Source organism: Loxodonta africana, chromosome 9, assembly GCF_030014295.1.
Source record: "Loxodonta africana isolate mLoxAfr1 chromosome 9, mLoxAfr1.hap2, whole genome shotgun sequence".
Classification (NCBI taxonomy): domain Eukaryota; kingdom Metazoa; phylum Chordata; class Mammalia; order Proboscidea; family Elephantidae; genus Loxodonta; species Loxodonta africana.
Window position 1 is genome coordinate 9,644,978 of NC_087350.1, and position 18,704 is coordinate 9,663,681.

The following is an 18,704-nucleotide window of genomic DNA, read 5'->3' on the forward strand; positions in this document are numbered from 1 at the left end:
CTGCCTTTATCTCTGATGGCATGTGATTCATTGTCATCGAGTCATTTGGTGATTACAGCTGTTGACGCTGAAGTACTCCTCAGTAGGGACTGTCTCCTCATCTATCCTGAGCACAGTGCCTGGCATTTGCCTGGAACTCAGCAAATATTTGTAGAATAAATGAATGAATACTATTTCCGCGGCTCTGTTCCTGGTGGTCTGGAAGCTGCCTCCCCTCTCTGATTGCTGCATAGATCCAGGCAACTGGCGTCTTGGGCTTGTTGGCTGTAGTTGGAGCCGACCCCTTCTCTCTGTACTGGGAGTGATTCTCATTCCTTGTTTATTAAGGGCCAACATTTTTTTTTTTTTTTTAGAGGCCCCAGGTGCAGATAGGGTAGAGGAGTGAGGAGGATGCTGTGGACAAAGCATCCACATTGGAGGATCTCCAGTCCCCTCCTGTGCCAGGTCTTGGGATCTAAACATGGAAGAGGAGGTGTCCTGGGCTTCCTGAAAATTTTTTCCCCACACCTTTCGAAAGAGGAAATACTCCCAATGGATTTGGAATAATAAGAATGAAATTCTATAACTTCTAAATTTTCTAAAGTGAACATGTATAACTTGTATAAACAAACGAAACAAACAAAAAAACCCAGTTATGAAACTACACACACACACACTCACTCACACATAAGTCTCGGAAAAGCCAAGTTGGTGGAAAGATCAAGCAGTATTTCATACTTTTTTATTTTATTTTTTACTGAACTTTAGATGAAGGTGTACAGAACAAACTAGTTTTTCATCAGACAGTTAGTACACACATTGTTCTATGACATTGGTTAACAACCCCACGACCTGTCAATACTTTCCCTTCTCAACCCTGGGTTCCCTACTACCAGCTTTCTTGTTCTCTCCTGCCTCACTACTGAGCTGAAAGAATGTCCGGGGGCCCTACTCTTAGGGTTTCTCCAGTTTCCGTCAGGCCAGCAAGTCTGGTCTTTCTTTTTTGAGTTAGAATTTTGTTCTACATTTTTCTCCAGCTCTGTCCGGGACCCTCTATTGTGATCCCTGTCAGAGCAGTCAGTGGTGGTAGCCAGGCACCATCTCGTTGTACTGGACTCAGTCTGGTGGAGGCTGTGGTGGATGTTGTCCATTAGTCCTTTGGACTAATCTTTCCCTCGTATCATTAGTTTTCTTCATTCTTCCTTGCTCCCGAAGGGGTGAGACCAGTGGAGTATCCCAGATGGCCGCTCACAGGCTTTTAAGACCCCAGATGCTATTCACCAAAGTAGAATGTAGAACATTTTCTTTATAGACTCTGTTATGCCAATCGAGCTAGATATTCCCCGAGATCATGATCCCCACAGCCCTCAGCCCAGCAATTCAGTCCCTCAGGAAGTTTGGATGTGTCTAGGGAGCTACCATGACCTTGCCTTGTACAGGTTGTGCTGGCTTCCCCAGTATCTGTACTGTCTTACCCGTCACCAAAGTTCCCACTTATCTATTAAGTGTTTTTCCATCCCCACCCCTCCATTCTCTCCTAACCATCAAAGATTGTTTCGTTTTGTTGCAAACCTTTTCATGAGTTCTTACAGTAGTGGTCTCATACAATTTTTGTCCTTTTGTGATTGACTTATTTCACTCAGCATAACATCCTCCAGATGCATCCATGTTATGAGATGCTTCACAGATTCATCATTGTTCTTTATTGTTGCATAATACTCCACTGTGTGTATGTACATTTTTTTTTATCCATTCATCTTTGAAGGGCATCTAAATTGTTTCCATCTTTTTGCTATCGTGAACAATGCTGCAATGAGCGTGGGCGTGCATATGTCTATTCCTGTGACAGTTCTTATTTCTCTAGGATATATTCCTAGGAGTGGGATTGCTGGATCATATGGTATTTCTATTTCTATCTTTCTAAGGAAGTGTCATATTGTTTTCCAAAATGGTTGTGTCATTTTGCATTCCTGCCAGCAGTGCATAAGAGTTCCCATCTCCCCGCAGCCTCTCCAACATTTGTTATTTCCTGTTTTACTGATTTATGCCAGTAACGCTGGGGCGAGATGGAATTTCATTATGGTTTTGATTTGCATTTCTCTGACAGCTGGAGATCATGAGCATTTCCTCATGTGTCTGTTGGCCGCTTGAACTTCTTCTGTGGTGAAGAGTCTGTACCTTTCCTTTGCCCATTTTTAAATTAGATTATTCACCTTTTTGTTGTAGAGGTGTTGGATTTTCTTGTAGATTTTAGAGACTAGACCTTTATCTGATTTGTAATAGCCAATTTTTTTTTCCCAGCCTGTAGGTTCTCTTTTTACCCTTTTGGTAAAGTCTTTTGATGAGCGTAAGTGTCTAATTTTTAGAAGATCCCATTTATCTAGCTTATCATCTGGAGCTTGTGTGTTGTCACTTGTGGTTTGTATCCTGTTAATGCCATGTATTAGGGCCTCTAGCTGTAATCCTATTTTTTCTTCTGTGAATTTCAAGGTTTTTGGCTTTATGTTTAGGTCTTTGATCCATTTCGAGTTAGTTTTTGTATATAAAACTACAAGAGATATGAGTCCTGTTTCATTTTTTTGCAGATGGACATCCAGTTTTGCCAGCACCATTTGTTAAAATGACTGTCTTTTCCCCATTGGATGGAATTTGGGCCTTTGTTGACAATCAGGTGACCATAGTTGGATAGATTTACATCTGGGTTCTCAATTCTGTTCCATTGGTCAATGTATCTATTGTTGTACCAGTGCCAGGCTGTTTTGACTACTGTAGCCATGTAGTAGGTTCTGAGATCAGGTAATGTGAGTCCTCCTACTTTATTCTTCATCTTCATTAGTGCTTTACTTATCTGGGGCTTCTTTCCTTTCCATATAAAGTTAATGGTAAGTTTTTCCATTTCTTTAAAGAATGTTGTCGGTGTTTGGGTTTGTAAATCCCTTTGGGTGTATTTGCCACCTTCACAATGTTGAGTCTACCCGTCCATGAGCATGGTGTGTTTTGGTTTCTTTTGGTTTCTTGCAGTAGTGTTTTGTAGTTTTCTTTGTATATGTCTTTTACATCTCTAGTTAGATTTACTCCCAAGTGTTTTATTTTTTTAGGGGCTATATAAAAACATTTTTTTTTTTATAAATGGTATTGTTTTCCTGATTTCCTTTTCATCGTTCTCTTTATTGGTGTATAGGAATCCAGTTGATTTTTGTATGTTTGTCTTGTATCATGCAACTCTACTGAATCTTTCCATTAGTTCCAGTTGTTTTCCAGTAGAGTCTTTTGGGTTTTCCATGTATAGTATCATATCATCTGCAAACAGGGAGAATTTAACTTCTTCGTTACCAGTGTGGATGCCCTTTACTTCTGTTTCTTGCCTTATTGCTCTAGCTAGGACTTCGAACACAATGTTAAATAGGAGTGGTAATAAAGGACATCCTTGTCTTATTCCTGTTCTCGAGGCAATGCTGTCAGCCTCTCTCCATTGAGAATGATGTTAGCCATTGGTTTTGCATATATGCCCTTTATTATGTTGAGAAATTTTTCTTCCAAACCTATTTTATTGAGAGTTATCAGGAATGGGTGTTGGACTTCGTCAAGTGTCTTTTCTGTGTCAAATGAGATGATCGTGTGATTCTTTTCTTTCTTTTTATTTATGTGGTGGATTACATTTATTGGTTTTCTAATGCCGACCCACTCTTGCATACCTGGTATAAATCCTACTTTGTTGTGGTGTATTATTTTTTTGATACGGTGCTGAATTCTATTGGCTAGAGTTTTGTTGAGAATTTTTACGTCTATATTCATGAGAGATATTGGTCTGTAATTTTCTTTTGTTGTGGCATCCTTGCCTCATTTTGGTATCAGGGTTATGCAGGCTTCATGGAATGAGTTTGGAAGTACCACTTCCTTTTCTATGTTCTGAAATAGTTTGAGTAGTACTGGTGTGAGCTCTTCCCTGAATGTTTGGTAGAATTCTCCAGTGAAGCCATCTGGGCCAGAGCTTTTGTTGGTTGGGAGGTTTTTTTTTTTTTAATTACCTTTTCAATCTCTTCTTTGTTATGGGTCTGGTCAGACTTTCAATATCATTTTGTGTTAGATTGGGTAGGTAGTGTGTTTGTAGAAATTTGTCCATTTCCTCTAGGTTTTCAAATTTGTTGGAGTATATTTTCATAATACTGTTATGATCGTTTTTATTCAGTTGTGTCTGTTGTAATGTTGCCCATTTCATTTCTTATTTGGGGTATTTGCATTCTCTCCTGTTTTTCTTTTGTCAACTTGGCTGCTGGTTTGTCGATTTTATTGATCCTTTCAAAGAATCAACTTTTGGTTTTGCTGATTCTATTTTCTATTTCCTTTATTTGTGCTCGGATCTTTATTATTTTCTTCCTTCTGGTGGCTCTGGGCTTCTTTTCTCTTTCTATTTTTTCAAGTTGTTTAGCTAAAGTTTTGATTTTGTTCCTTCTTTTTTGATGTGTGCATCTAGTGCTATAAATTGACCTATGAGGACTGCCTTTGCTGTGTCCCAAAGGTTTTGGTATGATGTGTTTTCATTCTCATTTGATTCTAGGAATTTATTGATTCCATCTTTGATTTCTTCTATTACCCAGTGGTTTTTAAGCGGGGTGTTATTCCGTTTCCATGTAATTGATTTTTTTTTCTTACTTTTCCTGTTGTTAATTTCTACTTTCATGGCATTGTAGTCAGAGGAGATACTTTGTGTTAGCTCAATGTTTTGGATTTTGTTGAGGGTTGCTGTGTGGCCTAAGATGTGGTCTATTCTGGAGAATGTTCCATGTGTGTTGGAAAAGAATGTGTACTTTGCAGCTGTCGGGTGGAGTGTTCTATATATGCCTATGAGGTCAAGTTGGCTGATTTTGCTCTTTAGCTCTTCTGTATCTTTGTTGAGTTTCTTTCTAGATGTTTTGTCCTTTAGCAAGAGTGGAAATTGTGGAAATTGTGGAACTGTCAATTTCTGTTTTCAGTGCTGTTAGAGTTTGTTTCATGTATTTTGGAGCCTTGTCATTGGGTGTGTAGATATTTATTATGGTTAAGTCTTCATGATAGATCATCCCTTTAATCATTACATAGTGCCCTTCTATGTCTTTTGTGGTGGATTTTGTTTTAAAGTCTATTTTATCTGAGATTAGTATTGTCACTCCTTCTCTTTTTTGGTAGTTATTTGCTTGATATATTTTTTCCATCCTTTGATTTTTAATAAATTTACATCTTTGTTTCTAAGGTGTGTCTCTTGTAAAAAACAGGATATTAATGGATCCTGTGTTTTGTTTTGTTTTGTTTTTTGATCCATTCTGTCATTCTGTGTCTCTTTATGGGTGCATTTAGGCCATTTACATTCAGTGTAATTATTGATAGGTATGAGTTTATTGCTGTCATTTTATAGTGCTTTTTTTGTGGTGCTGATTTTTTTTTTTCCTCTTACTCTCCTGTGCTGAGTTCCTTCTGTTTGTGGATTTCTTTTGTTTTTGTAGTTTTTTTTTTAATTGAGATTTTGTTTTTCTTCTTTATTTTGATGAGTAAGTTTGTTAGCTCTTTTTGTGGTTGTCTTAAAAATTCACCCTTATCTTCTTAGGTTTGAATCAGTTTATTATTACTTGGTATTGCCTTGCCTTCCTCTTCATTAGAAAGTTCTATACCTATACTGTTTATTCCCTCTTATTTTTCTCATGTTGTTGTCATTTACGGATTAACCTCTCTGTTCCCTGTTGCAATTCTTTTGTTTTTGGGTGGTTCTTGAGAGTTCATTTCCTATGTTGGTATCCAGCTGGTACAATCTTGCATCCTAGATTCAGGCTGTGGTCTGATGTTCTTAGATCAAAGGACTCCCTTTAATAATTCTTGTAGGTTTGGTTTGGTTTATACATTTTCCTTTAATTTCTGTTTATCTGGAAATGTCCCACCATATTTGAACTGAAGTTTTGCAGGATATATTATTCAAGGTTGGCAATGTTTTTCTTTCAAGTTTTTATATGTATCATCCCATTGCCTTCTTGTCTGCATGGTTTCTGCTGAATAATCAGTTTAGTCTTATTGTTTCTTCTCTGTATGTGACTTTTTGTTTTTCTCAAGCTGCTCACAGGATTTTTTCTTTTACTTTGGTTTTAGCAAGTGTGATTATGATATGCCTTGGTGTTTTTCTTTTGAGGCCTATTCTATATTGGGTTCTTTGAGCTTCTTGGATGGTCAAATTTTCATCATTCATGATATTAGGGAAGTTTTCGCTCAGCAATTCTTCAATGATCCTCTCTGTGTTTTCCGTTTTCTCTCCCTGTTCTGAAACTTCAATCACTTGCCAATTTTTGCTTTTGATTGTATCCCACATAATTCTCAAGGTTTCCTCATTTTTCTTCATTCTTTTTTCTGATTTTTCCTCAGTGTTGTATCCAGTTGTTTATCTTCAATGTCACTGATCCTGTCTTCCATCATTTCAAACCTGCTTCTCAGTCCTTGCATGACACTGTCCATTTCTGAAATATTGTTGTTTATCTTTTGGATTTCTAATTGTTGTTTTTCTATGATTTCTAGTTGTGGATTTATTTTGCCATTTTGTTCCTGTATTATTTCCCTGAATTCTTCCATTTTTTGTCTGTATTTCCCATGAATTTGTCTGCCTTTTCCATAAATTTGTCTATTTTTTCCTCATTTTGGTCTGCTTTTAGCTTCAACTCTTGGATAGCTCTGAATATTAGAGATTTGAATCCCTTGTCAGGTAGTTCTAGTGCCTTTTCTTCTACTGGAAGGTTATCTGGTGTTTTATTTTGGATATGTACTGGAACCATCCTTTCCTGTATTTTTATGTGTTTTGATATTGTCTGCTGTCTTCAGGACATTCAGTAATTATTTCTTCATTTCTTGATTGTAGATTTGTTTGTTTTGTACTGGCTTTTTGTTTATTTGGTTATGTCTGAGCAGGCGGGCTGTGCATTCTTTAGTGTTTGCTCCTCTGTAGTCATGGTACTTTTCACCTCCTTGTCTAATGGGCAGGGCCATTCACTCAGCTGTGGTGCAGCAGGGGAGGTACAGCTGAAGGGGAGGGGCTGTGATGGGCTATTTGTGGCACATACTATGGAGGGCAGGGCAGGCCAGGAAACAGTGCCGGGCATGTTCTGGTATGCTGCGCCTGTGCTGCTTGGAGGTGTGATGTTCAGTGCACAGTGTGGGTAGGCAGGATAGAGGGGGACGGTTGTGCTGTATGGAGGTAATATGGGTATGGGAAAGAGGAAAGAGAAACAGGAGCCAAAAACAAGCAAACGAAGAGTACAAAGGGAGCTTGCCATTGGAGTGGAGAGATGAGAAACCAAGAAATAGAGAGAGAGAAAAAAAAAAAAAGATAAAGGGAGAAAAAAAAATAAGTAGATAAAAATTTGGAGAAGAAGAAAATAAAGGTTCCCAGGGGTCCTACCAGTGCAGCCTCGAAGACAGGGGAATTCTTCCAGGCCATTCCATATAGCCTGTCTAGAGGGGGTATAGATGTCACACAGCACTAGGTATTCAGAAGACAGGAAAAAAAGTAAGTATAGACAGATGAAAACTGAGAAATGAAAAGACAGAAAGGGAAAAAGAGAGAGAGAGAGAAAAGAAAGAAATGCCCCCAGGGATCCCATCTAGCTGTGCAGATTTGGGGAGTGGCTCCTAAGGCCTGCAGTGCAGCCCGCTAGAGAGGAAACCCAATTGTGAAACAAAGAAACAAAACAGAACAAAGCAAAACAAACAAGCACACACACACAAAGCCCCAGGGATCCCACCAGCATGGTGTCGCTGGCCAGGGGAGTGGTTCCCCAGTTGAGGGTAGCTTCCCAGCCTCTCAGGAAAGATGGTGCATGGATCCAGGTGTTCAAGAGAAAGGAGTGGCAGGTGGTGGGAGACATGGAAGAAAGCAAAACAGAAAGAAACACCACCAGCTCTGCGACCCAGCCGGTGTGGGCGGGGCAAATCCAAGTGGCCCCGGGTGGAAGCCGTTGCCTCTTGGCCAAGAAACTGCCGCTGGCGGGAAGCAGAGGAGGCCTAAGGGAGAGTGGATGAAGGGTGGACGCCAGGAAAGTCAAAATAGCTCATTACTGGGTGCTCTGTCTCCTGCTGGGAATGTCAGGAAGCTGCTTTCCCACATTCCCTGTCCGCCTATCTGCGATGTGGGTGGGGCAAATCCAAGCAAGCGGGAGCTGCACTTCCCTGCCAGCCGAGCCACCACAGCCAGCCAGGAAGCTTGGAGGTAGAGCAGCAGGGAGTGGATGGGGTGGGGGTGGGAAAGCGTGTACTGCTGGTTCCCGGGTGTTCTCTCTCCTACTGGGAGCTCCATGAAGCTGTTTTTCCGTGCTCCCTGTCAGCCGATCCCCAACAGGAGTCCAAGATGGAGGACCCATGCTGCATTAGTGATGGGGCCTCTGCAGGTATCTCTCCTTGCTCTCCGTCCTCTGTCAGTCTCTTATCCCATTTGGTGTTTGGCTGAGTTATTTATTTCTTTGTTTGACACTTTGGGTTCCAGGAATGACGTTTGTCTCTGTTTTACTTAGTTTTTCAGGTCTTTGCTGTGGAGGGATGGTATGGTGCTTCTGTCTATGGTGCCCTATTGGGCGGAAGTCTTGTTTCATACTTTTTTGAGCGACCTAGTTAATTTTCTTTTAAAAACCTGTCTGAATTTATCTTCAGAAAATGGGATTTTTTAGATTGTTCAGGAATGTAAAGATTCATACATCACAGGGTAGGAAAATACATTTGATTTGTGAAAAAGCTTGTAAATATCCCAATTTTTGTGTCTTTGCTTATAGGTTATTTAATTCTAATTGCCTCAATGTTAATAATGATTTTTTAAAAAGATTGTAACTTTAATATACTAAACAAACCAAAAACACCATTGCCGTGGAGTCGATTCCAACTCATAGCGACTCTATAGGACAGAATAGAACTGCCCCATTACGGTTTCCAAGAAGCACCTGGTGGATTTGAACTGCTACCTTTTGGTTAGCCACCGAATGCTTAATCACTACACCACCAGGGTTTCCTTAGCATTCTGAAGTTGTCATTATTTTGGGCTACTGTGTAGTGAAGGATTTGACCAACAGGTGGCGGTATTGCACCACCCTAGGATACGCTGAGGGCTTTTTTATCTATTTTTAATATTTTATTGTGTTTTAGGTGAAGGTATAGACAGCAATTTTTTTTGTAGACAGCAATTTTTTTTTTATATAGACAGCAGTTTAGGTTCCCATTCAACAATTTCTACACAAGTTGTTCAGTGACGGTGATTACATTCTTCACAATGTGTGAACATTGTCACTATTTCTGTTCTGTTTGTTTGGTTTCCATTAATCCAGTTTCCCTGACCCCTTACATTCTCATCTTTTTAAAAAAGTAATTGTTGTCTGTTTGGTCTCATATAGCAGATTTTTTAAAAGAGCGCAGTGCTTATGGCTGATATTTATTATTTTTGAGCCAATTTGCTATTTAGCTACAGGGTAACCTCAGTGGTTAGTTTTGGGTCAAGGTTTGAGGAATATTTCAGGGCAGTAGTCTCTGGAAGTTCTCCAGTCTTAACCAGTCCAAGAGGTCTGGGTTTTTGTTTTTTAAGGAATTTGAGTTTCTGTTCCACATTTTTCTCCCATTCTATTTAAAAAAAAAAAAAAAAAATCGTTGCCATTGAGTTGATTCCAACTCAAAGTGACCCTATAGGGCAGAGTAGAACTGTCCCATAGGGTTTCCAAGGAGCGTCTGGTGGCTTCAAACTGCCAACCTTTTGGTTAGCAGCTGAACGCTTAACCACTACACCACCAGGGTGCCCCCGTTCTATTAGTGCAATCTACTCTGGCCCTGATTAGAACAATCAGTAGGAGTAGCCGGGCACCATCTGGCTCTTCTGGCCTCAGGCTAGATAAGGCCATGGTTCATGTAGACTATTTGTCCCGTAGACTAATTTCTTCTTTGAGTCTTTGATTTCCTTCTTCCTGTTTTGCTCGGGACAAGTAGAAACCAATAGTTGTATCTTAGTTGGAGGCCTTAAATACTGTGGGACTGGATATTTTTTTAATATACCCATATTAAAATCATACGACACTTGGTTAGTATGACCAAAATATTCAGGACAAAAAACATAAAAATAGTAATTGCAAATTATTCCAGTAGGAGTTATTCATTGCTCTTTCCTTTGTTAATGGTTAATATTTTCAGTTTTTCATACTGTATAGTATATATTATAAACAAGGATGCATTAGCCAATAAGCAGGTAAGCATGGGCTTACGAATTTGTAGTGAACGATTTCAGATGGGTTTCACCACACCACATCAAAGTTGTGAAATCATTCACTACAGATTAGTAAGGAAGCTCAAGTAAGCCCATGCTTACCTTGCTTATGGGGTCATCTGCCCCTGTCAAAAAAAAAAAACCTGTCAGGGATTGTAAATTCCAAAAGAGACTTTGATTCTGTAGGAAGGTGCTATGGGCTTGGGAGAGAGACGGATGCCAGCCATACCTAGAAACGGAATCTTCGATGTGATTTTAAAAAATGTGAAATTGTTCACTATGCATTAGTAAGTAAGCATAAGTAAACTCGTGCTTACCTTGTTTATTGGGTAAACTGCCCCTGACTATATACTATATATTATACCATGTAGAATATATATATCCATCACTGTCAGTTTCTCGTACTGTGGTGCCTTGCCTGTTGCCATAATGCTGGAAGCTATGCCACCAGTATTTCAAATACCAGCAGGGTCACCCATAATGGACAAATTTCAGCAGAGCTTCAGACTAAGACAGACTAGGAAGAAGGATCTGGTGGTCTACTTCTAAAAAAACTGGCCAGTGAAAACCCTATGGATAGCAGCACAACATTGTCTGATATAGTGCCGGAAGATGAGCCCCCCAGGTTGGAAGTTACTAAAAAAATGACAGGAGAAAAGCTGTCTCCTCAAAGTAGAGTTGACCTTAATGGTGTGGATGGAGTAAAGCCTTGGGGCCTTCAGTTGCTGATGTGGCACAACTCAAAATGAGAAGAAACGGCTGCAAACATCCATTAATAATCAGAACGTGGGATGTACGAAGTATGAAACTAGGAAAATTAGAAGTTGTCAAAAATGAAACGGAACGCATAAAGATTGATATCCTAGGCATTAGTGAACCGAAATGGACTGATACTGGCCATTTTGTATCAGACAATTATATGGTCTACTATGCTGGGAATGGAAACTCTGGTGGCATGGTGGTTAAGAGTTACAACTGCTAACCAAAAGATTCACAGTTCAAATCCACCAGGCACTCCTTGGAAACTCTATAGGGCAATTCTACTCTGTTTTATAGGGTCGCTATGTTATGAGTTAGAATTGACTTGACAGCAACAGGTTTGGTTTTTGGTATGCTGGGAATGATAAATTGAAGAGGAATGACATCTCATTCATCATCAAAAAGAACATTTCAAAAATCTATCCCGAAGTACAATGCTGTCAGTGATAGGATAACATCCTTATGGCTACAAGAAAAACCAGTTAATACAACTATTATTCAAATTTATATACCAACCACTAATGCCAAAGGTGAGGAAATTGAACATTTTTACCAACTTCTGCAGCCTGAAATTGATCAAACATGCAATCAAGGTGCATTGATAATTACTGGTGATTGAAAATCGGAAACAAAGAAGAAGGATCTGTAGTTGGAAAAAAAGGCCTTGGTGACAGGAATGACACTGGAGATTGCATGATAGAATTTTGCAAGACCAGCAACTTATTTATTGCAAATACCTTTTTTCAACAACATAAACTACTATACATGTGGACTTCATCTGATGGAAAACATAGGAATCAAATTGACTACATCTGTGGAAAGAGATGATGGAAAACCTTAATTTTATCAGAACAAGGTCAGGGGACAACTGTGGAACAGACCATCAATTAATGATATGCAAGTGTAAGTTGAGGCTAAAGAAATTTAAAACAAGTCTACGAGAACCAAAATACGACCTTGAGTATATCCCGCCTGAATTTGGAGACCCACTCAAGAATAGATTTGCTGCATTGAACACTAATGACCGGAGATCAGATGAGTTGTGGAATGGCATCATACGTGAATAAAGCAAAGAGTCATTAAAAAGACAGGAAAGAATGAAGAGATCAAAATGGGTGTCAAAAGAGACTCTGAAACTTGCTTTGAACGTCGAGTAACCAAAGCGAATGGAAGAAAAGAAGTGAAACAGCTGGACAGAAGATTTCAAAGGGTGGCTTGAGAAGACAGTAAAAGCTTATAATGAAACCTGCAAAGACCTGGACTTAGAAAATCAAAAGGGAAGAACATTCTTGGAATTTCTGAAGCTGAAAGAACTGAAGAAAAAATTCAAGGCTTCAGTTGCAATTTTTAAGGATTGCCTAGGCAAAATATTGAATGACGCAGGAAATGGCAAAAGAAGATGGAAGGAGTACACAGGGTCACTACACCAAAAAGAATTGTTCGATGTCCAACCATTTCGAGAGGTAGCATATGATCAAGAACCAGTGGTATTGAAGGAAGAAGTCCAAGCTGCACTGAAGACATTAGTGAAAAACAAGGCTCCAGGAATTGACGGAGTGCCAACTGAGATAGTTCAACAAACAGTTGCGGTGCTGGAAGCGCTCACTCGTCTATGCCAAGAAATTTGGAAGACAGTTTCCTGGCCAATTGACTGGAGAAGATCCATATTTGTGCTTATTCCAAAGAAAGGTGATCCAACTGAGAGTGGAAATTATCAAACAATATCATTAATATCACATGCAAGTAAAATTTTGCTGAAGATAATTCAAAAACTGTTGCAGCATTAACAGAGAACTGGCAGAAATTCAAGCTGGGTTCGGAGGAGGATGTGGAGTGAGGGATATTGCTGCTGATGTCAGATGGTTCCTGGCTGAAAGCGGAGAATACCAGAAAGATTTTTACCTGTGTTTTATTGAGTATGCAAAAGCATTCAACTGTGTGGATCATACCAAATTATGGATAACATTGCAAAGAACAGGAATTCCAGAACACGTAATTGTGCTCATGAGGGACATTTACATAGATAAGAGGCAGTTGTTCAAACAGAACAAGGGAATATTGTGTGGTTTAAAGTCAAGAAAGGTGTGTGTCAGGGTTGTATCCTTTCACCATACATATTCAATCTGTATGCTGAGCAAATAATCTGAGAAGCTGGACTATATGAAGAACAAGGAATCAGGGCTTGATTAACAACCTTTGATAACAGATGACAACCTCGCTTGCTGAAAATGAAGAAGACTTGAAGAATTTACTGGTAAAAATCAAACACTACAGACTTCAGTATGGATTACACCTTAACATAAAAAAAAAAATTCTCACAACTTGACCAACAAGCAACATTATGATATATGGAGAAAATATTTGAACTTGTCAAAGATTTCATTTTACTTGAATCCACAATCAACACCCATGGAAACAGCAGTCGAGAAATCAAATGACATATTGTATTGGGCAAATCTGCTGCAAAAGAGTTCTTTAAAGTGTTAAAAAGCAAAGATGTCTCTTTGAGGACTAAGGTGCGCTTGACCCAGGCCATGATATTTTCAATCACCTCATATGCATGCAAAAGCTGCACAATGAATGAGGAAGACCCAAGAAGAATGGATGCCTCTGAATTATGGTGTTGGTGAAGAATATTGAATGTGCCATGGACTGCCAGAAGAATAAACAAGTCTGTCTGAGGGTGGGAAACCCTGGTGGCGTAGTGGTTAAGAGCTACGGCTGCTAACCAAAAGGTCGGCAGTTCAAATTCACCAGGTGCTCCTTGGAAACTCTATGGGGCCGTTCTACTCTGTCCTCTAAGGTCGCTATGAGTCGAAATCGACTTGGTGGCAATGGGTTTGGTTTGGTTTAGGTCTGAGGGTGGGAGGGGAAAACACTAAATAGACGATAGATAAGTGGTAACTTTGGTGAAGAATAAGACAGTACACAATACTGGGGAAGCCAGCACAATTTGTACAAGGCAAGGTCATGGAAACTCCATAGACACACCCAAACTCCCTGAGGTACCAAATTGCTGGGCTGAGGGCTGTGAGGACCATGGTCTCAGGGAACATCTAGCTCAATTGACATAACACAGTTTATAAAGAAAACGTTCTACATTCTACTTTGGTGAATAGTGTGTGGGGTCTTAAAAGCCTGTGAGTGGCCATCTAAGATACTCCACTGGTCTCACCCCTTCAGGAGCTAGGGAGAATGAAGAAAACTAAAGATACAAGGGAAAGATTAGTCTAAAAGACTAATGGATCGCAACCACCATGTCCTCCACCAGGCTGAGTCCAGTAAAACTAAATTGTGCCTGGATACCACCACTGACTGTTCTTGCAGGGATCACAATAGAGAGTCCCGGACTGAGCTGGAGAAAAATATAGAACAAAATTCCAACTCACAAAAAAAACATTAGACTTATTGGTCTGACAGAAACTGGAGAAACCCTGAGAGTATGGCCCCCGGACGCCGTTTTAGCTCAGTAATGAAGTCACTCCCAAGGTTCACCTTTCATCCAAAGATTAGACAGGCTCATAAATCAAAACGAGACTAAAGGGGCACAACAGCCCAGGGGCAAGGACTAGAAGGCAGGAGGGGACAGGAAAGCTGGTAATAGGGAACCCAAGGTCGAGAAGGGAGAGTGTTGACATGTCGTGGGGTTGTTAACCAAAGTCATAAAACAATATGTGTACTGTTTAATGAGAAGGTAATTTGTTCTGTAAACTTTCATCTAAAGTACAATTAAAAAAAAAAACAACAAACCTGGGAAGAAGTACAGCCAGAGTGCTCCTTGGAAGCGAGGATGGCGAGACTTCGTCTCACGTACTTTGGACATGTCATTAGGAGAGACCAGTCCTTGGAGAAGGATATCACGCTTAGTAAAGTAGAGGGTCAGCAAAAAAGAAGACCCTCAACGAGATGGATTGACACAGTGGCTGCCACAATAGGCCCAAACAGCAATGATTTTAAGGATGGTGCAGGACTGGGCAGTGTTTCATTCTGTACATAGGGTCTCTGTGAGTCAGAACTGACTCGATGGCACCTAACCCCTAATAACAACAGAGTGTATGCACAGTATATAAGAACTGTACTAAAAGGAAAATGCAGGGCTGTCTAAAATCAAAGAACACACACATCTATGTGTGTAGACATACAAATACACACTAGGCAACTATAGAAGAGAACAATGACCTCTTTCATCACAAAAGAACATTTCAATGTTTATATATCAACATATGTTTCTTTTTCTCAGCTACTCAAAAAATAGCAAACTGCCACAAAATTCTTTCAGTGAAAAATATTTTTTGTTTAAACAATTGCTGATTATAAATCAATACCAGTATCAGGAAAGATAAAATTTCATTTCAAAATTGCTTTTGAATGTTCCATCATGTTAACATACTGACCTATAAAAATCAGCCTTTCTTCTGAATAGATTTTATTAGAATCCATTTGCCTGTATTTTTATTTTTAAAACAACCAAAAAAAAAAAAAAAAAGCACACTTCTTTTTGTGGTGTTTATTATTATTCTTTTTTTTTTAAAGTGTAATTATGATATGTCTGTGGGAATTCAACACAGTTATCTTCTTGAAAAAAAACAGTTGCATTGGTTCTGACTCATGTGTTTCAGACTAGAACTGCACTCCACAGAGTTTTCGTGGCTGTGACCTTTTGGAAGCAGGCCATCAGGTCTTTCTTCCAAGGTGTCTCTGGTTGAGTCGAACTGCCAACCTCCTTCGGTTTACAGCCTAGCCTGTTAACTGTTTGAACTGCCACCGAGCTTCGTATGCAACTGAGTGTCTTAACTGTTTTTATCACCTAGTGACACCCATTTTCTTTATGGTTATTGTTGTTGGGTGCTGTCTAGTTGATTTCAGCTCATAGGGACCTCATGCGACAGAGTAGAACTGCCTCCATAGGGTTTTCTAGGTGCAATATTTATGGGAGCAGGTCACCAGGTCTTTCTCCTGTGCATCTGTTGGGTGGGTTCTAACTGCCAACTTTTCAGTTAGCAGCTGAGTGCTTAACCATTGCACCACCAGGGCTCCTTTATTTTATTTATAACATTCTAAAACAGTCACCTCAGTTAGGTTCTCAGGTACCATTTCCCTGACTAGGGCATGAATGTGTGAGGGTTTTCCTTCCCTTTGGCTATGGGGCTGACACATTTTTGGCACACTCTGAAAAGCTCTGATGATTATGTGGGTGAGGTGTGAGTCGGCTCTGCTTTTCAAAGATTAACTAGGCTGTTCCCACCCTGTTGATGGATGAGTGGAGGAAGAATGGGACCCCAGAAGGAAGCATTTGCAAGTACGCAGGAAACACAGGACCCTGGAGAATGGGCTTTCTTGATCACCCTACAGGTCACCCAAAATCTGCATCTCTTTGCAAGCAAAGACTAGGACAACCCAGATGTTCAGATTGATGTCCAGATTCAGGAAAACTTTGGGGAGTTGCTTTTCTAGGCCTAGAGGGGAAAAGCAATACCCAAACTGCTCAGTCTCCTGAGCGGGCCTGCAGGGGTTCATGCCATTGGGCCTGGAGAGAGTTGTTCAGAGTGTAGAATACTCGACCCACCCAGGAAGCTCATTCCTTCTTTTGGCTTACATGTATTAAGTGCCTGGTGTATGAGGCACTGTTCCCAGGGCTGGGGACACAGCATGACTGACTCACTCCCTGTGTGATCAGCACCCATGTGCTCTGTCCCTGTGCCTGCCCTGCTGGCTCTGTTGGCCTCATTCCTCAACATTCCCTGATTAGCTCCTTCTGGGTATGACGACCTCATCACTGAGCAGGCTTCTAGGGCTTGGATGATAACAATGAGATTCTGATGTTAATTACAGTAGTTAACTACAGTAAGCCACCCCTGCCCCCGACTTGAGGTTTCACGTTGGGAAGCTTCAGTTACTGGTGGTCAACTGCCATCCAAAAATGTTAGATGAGGCCGTAGCATGACGAAATCTCAAGCCATCCTGCTCTGTCATTCACATAATTTTTATTACAGTATATTGTTATAATAAAAAAAATTTTTTTGTTGTAATAGTTCTATTTTATTATTAGTTATTGTTGTTAATCTCTTACTGTGCCTAATTTATAGATTAAAGTTTATCATATCCCAGAGCCCTGGTGGTGCAGTGGTTAAGGGCTCGGCTGCTAGCCAAGAGGTTGACAGTTCGGATCCACCAGCCGCTCCTTGGAAACCCTGTGGTGCAGTTCTACTGGGTGGCTATGAGTTGGAATCGACTGGACAGCAGCAGGTTTTATGTATGTATAGGACAAATTGTTGTGTGTATACAGAGTTCAGTACTATCTGAGGTTTCAGGCATCCACAGGAGGTTTTGGTACGTATCCCCTGCAGATAACGGGGGACTACCATAGATAAACCAAAAAAACAAACCGATTGCCACCAAGTGGATTTTGACTCATGGTGACCTTAGGAGATAGGTATCTGCCTTCAAGTTAACTCTGACTCATGACAACCTTATGTACAAGAGAAGCAAACGTCACTGGGTCCTGCAACATCCTCGGACTGCTGGCATGTTGGTGTCCGTTGTTGCTACTATTGTACCAGTCCATCTCATTGAGGGTCTCCCTTGCCCTCGCCAGTCCTACACTTCACCAAGCACGATGTCCTCCTTCAGCGATTGATCTCTCCTAATGATGTGTCCAAAGCAAACAAGTTGGACAGTGTTCTGTTTTGATCCATAAGGTTTTCATTGGCTAGTTTCCAGAAGTAGATCTCCCATCCTTTCTTCCTACTACCTCTTAGTCTGGAGGCTCTGCTGAAACCCGCCTGCTGTGAGTGACTTTGTTGATATTTCATATACTGGTGGCATAGCTTCCAGTACAGGTAGTCCCTGACTTATGACGTGTTCGAGTTAGGATGAACTGTAACCACTACTGTTCGTTGTTTGTACATCTTATTGTTAGTCATATGTACTACATACAATGCTGCAGTGCAGAATTTGCGGATTATCATTCTCAGGTCTTCACTAGCAGATGTTCAGTTTTGTGCTTTATTGTTCAAAACACTGCTCCATAGGTTTAGTTTTCTAAATTAAGTCAGGGTCTTCAGTTGCTTGTAAACATAGACCCAAATGCTGATCACTTTGCTAAAGTTAACAGGCAGATTCAGGAAGCAGTGAGATGTTACTGTGAAATATATGAAGAAAAAAAGGAAAAGAGTCATACAGACAACTGTCACTAATTTTCTGCCTAGAAACACCATCACATTCCCAGGGATAAGCCAGATGATCCAGAACCTTCCACAAGTGGAGTTATTACCACAGCTGACAAAATGCCAATGCTATCCAACTCTTCTTCAATACTGGAGTAAATTTGTACGATTTGAGAATTTTTTTTATGTATGTATGTATTAAAATATATCTATAAGTTTATATGTAATGTTTCCAACTCCTGAAGACAAATAAAGATCAGATTTATAAAGATTAAAAAAAAAAAAAACCTAACCCTCTGCTGTCAATTCCAACTCACAAAGAACAAAGCAGAACTGCCCCGTAGGGTTTCCAAGGACTGGCTGCTGGATTCAAAATGCTGACTTTTTGGTTAGCAGCCAAGCCCTTAACCACTGCACCACCAAGGCTCCATTGATAAAGATACTAATAATAAAAGGCAATAATAATAGGAAAAAAATGAGATATTTGATTTACGTCAGAACCAACTTACGGTGGAGTCGTAGGAACAGAAGCCAATGACTATCTGCAACAGGTAAGC